We start from the raw sequence: 4,215 nt of genomic DNA, 5'->3' as shown, positions 1-4,215 counted from the left end.
CTCTCTCTCTCTCTCTCTCTCTCTCTCTCTCTCTCTCTCTCTCTCTCTCTCTCTCTCTCTCTCTCTCACACACACTCACCCTATCTCTGATTTATTTGGTACACAGTATCTTACAAGAACTTATTCCTTTGCTCCCTTCCACCTGATTTTTATAATTATATATTATTTTTTTTCTCATTGATACCTAGCTGTATAATCATAAGGTATGGGTGGTGCAATCGATTATATTGACTTCAGTACATAGCCAATATTTATTTTATTGAAAGGCGGTGAGCTGGTAGAGACGTTAGCACGCCGGGCGAAATGCTTTGCGGTATTTCGTCTGCCGCTACGTTCTGAGTTCAAATTCCGCCGAGGTCGACTTTACCTTTCACCCTTTCGGGATCGATTAAATAAGTACCAGTCACGCACTGGGGTCGACATAATCGACTTAATCCGTTTGTCTGTCCTTGTTTGTCCCCTCTGTGTGTAGCCGTTTGTGGGCAGTAAAGAAATAAGAAACGCTAGCACGCCGGGCGAAAAAGGCGGCGAGCTGGCAGAGACGTTAGCACGCCGGGCGAAATGCGTATCGGTATTTCGTCTATCTTTACGCATGGAGTTCAAATTCCGCCGAGGTTGACTTTGCCTTTAATCCTTTTGGGGTCGATAAATTAAGTACCAGTTGCGTATTGGGGTTGATCTAATCGACTAGGACTCTCTCCCAAAATTTCGGGCATTGTGCCTAGCGTAGAAAAGAATAATTATTTTATTGAGCTGGAGAAATGATATGCAAATTCAACGGCGAGAAATAGTAGTCTTGTCTCCCTGCTGTCTAACAAAAAAAAAACAACAACTCTATTTGAAGTCAGAATATAAGGCATTTGGGCTACCTAAATGTTGTTTTACATATAGTCAATCATGTTGCAGTATCACTACTTCCATGGCCCAGAGAATCACTCATAGCTTACGTGAGATACTACAAATATCAAGCAAAAGTTTCTTCTGTTCACACACTAGATTGTCATTAAAAAACAAGAAATACATTAAGATACACGTTGAAAAATACAACAAAAAAGAATAAAGACTGGGTGCCTTTTATCATAGTCTTTTCAATCAGGGCTTGGATGGGGTTAAACAATAACATCATGTTGTAAAGTTAAACATTCAAGAGTGAAGCTCGAAAGAGTGTGGGGAGTGGTACTGTGGGCGATTTGTGATTCAATATAGAAATGTGTAAGTCCGGTTAAATGTTTGAGTTACTGTCGAAAAATAAAGTACTTTAAGATTCCGGAAAGATCTTTTTATGTAAAAATAACTGGACAATTTGAACAAAAGGAACATGTAAGAAACAAGAACAAACGAATTAAACCTATTGAATTTTTTGAAGTGCAGGTTGACAACGAAAGATTTACGAGTTTTCATGACCCTTAAGCAAGTAAATGTTTGCAGATATTCAAATATAAACACGACGATAGACAGTTTGATTCAATGAGATTTTCTTTCGCAGCTATGCGCAATATTAAAATTTCTGGTGAATTTCAGAATTTTGTACGATTAAAAGTACAGACTGTAATATATATGTGTGTGTGTGTGTGTCTGTATACATATGTTTGTGTGTGTGTATATATATATATATATATATATATACATATGTGTGTGTGTGCGTATTCGAGAATCAGTCGTTCTATTTATCAATTAATCTCTGAATATATCTATCTACTTCTATTTATCCATCGATCACAGTTTTATTAAATATATGATGGAGGTGGCAAAGAGAATAAAATCTAATACCTTCACCAACTAATTTACTTAGTCCAGAGCACCAGTATTTAGTTTAAAATTCCTCGATGTTAATTGAATGAACGAAACGCTTTCTTAGGGTAAAATACCAGTTTATTTCATCTATTATTTCATCTATTATTTCATCTATTATTTCATCTATTATTCATTGAAATTCTAGAATCTATTTTGTTTTTGGTGACATTCTACATAATGCAGAATAAAATGTCTTTTCAGAAACACTAAGAGACACTGAGTTGAATTTGAATACAATTGTATTTTTCTTTGATCGGGATCAGTGAAATCAGTGCCAGTAATATACTTGTGTCAATGTAATTGAGTTCGCCCATTCTACATTACTATTTAAAGATAGGAGGACAGTGCCACTTATGAGTCAAATGTCTTAACCAATCAGAGTGACACGAAATTGAAACAATGGTCAAAAAGATGTTATTTTATTCTGTTCTCTCTTTAAGAATATTTAATAGGGTTTAAACCGGACTCAATTCTCTCCTACACATTAACTATAAAACCAATGAAAGGCAAAGTCAACCTCGGCAGAATTTTGAATTCAGAACGTAAAACCAGTAAGGATTGTCGCTATGTACTGTGTCTGGTGTGCTAACGATTCTGCAAGTTTCCTGCCTTCAATTTCTTACACATGCTAAAACAGAATTCATGTCACTTCTTCTCGAACCCACTGACCACCGGCTTTTATTTCAATTTTTGTGTGCCAAGGACTATCATTTAAAGGAAAAATAACATTAGTCTAACTTAATGACATCATAATAGTAACTACAGTTGTTTACTTAAACATTTATGTTATATATACATTTAGCTTAAAAACATGCCAAGGAAGTGAAACTCTTTCAGTCTATTAAAAGAAAAACATTCTCAAAACGACACTTTTCCTCATTATTTTTTCTGAAATTTGTCGTCCATTTATTAACATCTCAATTTTATCTACTAGAACTCGTGTGATAGCAACATTAAGGCAACGAGTTAGCAGAATCGTTGGCTTGTCGGACAAAATGCTTCATGACTCTTATTTCAGTTCTTTACGTGCTAAGTTCAGATTCCACCGAGATCAACTTTTCCTTTCATCACCTTAGGGTCAGTAAAATAAAGTACCAGTCAAGTGCTGGGGTCGATCTAATCGACTTGTCCCCTCTCCTTAAAATTACTGGCCCTGAATCCTGCAACGTTTCGGCATTCTATTCACAGTAAATATTGCAATCTCGGTCACTTTTACGCCGCCGAAACCAAGTAAGCCAGCCTTATGAGTATTAGCGATAAAAAATATATATATATCAATTCGATTTTGGACTAATATATACACCTGGTTTCCTTATAGTACCTGCAGAGGTAAACTTAGTATCGGATATCAACTAACCTTGGTTAATATCCAATCTTGGTTTGTAATTTGTTTGGGGTTTTAATGTTAAAACCGTTAAATAAGATTTCACTCACTGAACTATTGAGTGAATAACGTGACAGAATTATATAATTTTTCAAAAATTATCTGTCTGACAACAAGCATACAAATTTGCATATTTGGTATATTTTTAGAAAATGGATCGTCAGTATTTCATTTCGATGAAAGTGATAACGATGTTAAACTTCAGCTGGTGATATCCTATCACAATAAAACCTCGGCAAGAACGCGAGGCAATTCTCAAGTCCGGATTGCATCTTGTTCTTGACAATACATTTATTTAACTAATGTATGTTTTTCTTTTATTGCATATTTACACAATTTTTAAAATTTTAAAGTATTAAAAATTAAGCCTGATTTCCCCCTCTAGCTAACTTCTAAACGTAGCACTCCGTCGGTTACGACAACGAGGGTTCCAGTTGATCTTATCAATGGAACCGCCTGATCGTGAAATTAACGTGCAAGTGGCTGAGCACTCCACAGACACGTGTACCCTTAACGTAGTTCTCGGGGATATTCAGCGTGAAACAGAGTGTGACAAGGCTGGCCCTTTGAAATACAGGTAAAACAGAAACCGGAAGAAAGACTGAGAGAAAGTTATGGTGAAAGAGTACAGCAGGGTTTGCCACCACCCGCTGTTGGAGCCTCGTGGAGCCTCGTGGAGCTTTAGGTGTTTTCGCTCAATAAACACTCACAACGCCCGGTCTAGGAATCGAAACCGTGATCCTACGACCGTGAGTCCGCTGTCCTAACCACTGAGCCATTGCGCCTCCACTAAAGGAGCATCCCGTCGGTTACGACGACGAGGGTCCCAGCTGATACGATCAACGGAACAGTTTGCTCGTGAAATTAACGTGCAAATGGCTGAGCACTCCACGGACAAGTGTACCCTTAACGTAATTCTCAGAGATGTTCAGTGTGACACAAAGTGTGACAAAGCCGGCCCTTTGAAATGCAGGTACTACTCATTTTTGCCAGCTGAGTGGACTGGAGCAACGTGGGATCTTGTTCAAAACGGGGGC

Source organism: Octopus bimaculoides, chromosome 9 (assembly GCF_001194135.2).
Source record: "Octopus bimaculoides isolate UCB-OBI-ISO-001 chromosome 9, ASM119413v2, whole genome shotgun sequence".
In the NCBI taxonomy this organism is placed as follows: Eukaryota; Metazoa; Mollusca; class Cephalopoda; order Octopoda; family Octopodidae; genus Octopus; species Octopus bimaculoides.
The sequence above is the reverse complement of the archived record's forward strand: the minus strand, read 5'-3'. Positions refer to the sequence as shown.